Below are 280 nucleotides of genomic sequence, written 5' to 3'. Positions count from 1 at the left end.
CGTACCCCCCTTCGCCCGGCCCCCGCCCCTGCTCCCCGCGCGCCGGGATTGGCCCCGCGGCCGACCCGACCCTCCCACTTCGGGGGGCTCAAAGGACCCGCCCCTCAGCCCCGGCAGCCTGCAGCCCGGCACCCCCGCCAGGTTCTCAGAGAGCCGGGACTGGAACGGCCCCGACGTCGGAGATCTTGCCCCGGCCTCCGCTCTGCGGGCCGCGGACCGGAGCCCGGCTGTGGAAGCTCAAGCCTGGCCCTTTGAAGTCGCTTCTGCGGGGCGGCGCCCC

Source organism: Lipotes vexillifer, unplaced genomic scaffold, assembly GCF_000442215.2.
Source record: "Lipotes vexillifer unplaced genomic scaffold, Lipotes_vexillifer_v1.1 scaffold217, whole genome shotgun sequence".
Lineage (NCBI taxonomy): Eukaryota > Metazoa > Chordata > Mammalia > Artiodactyla > Lipotidae > Lipotes > Lipotes vexillifer.
The sequence above is the reverse complement of the archived record's forward strand: the minus strand, read 5'-3'. Positions refer to the sequence as shown.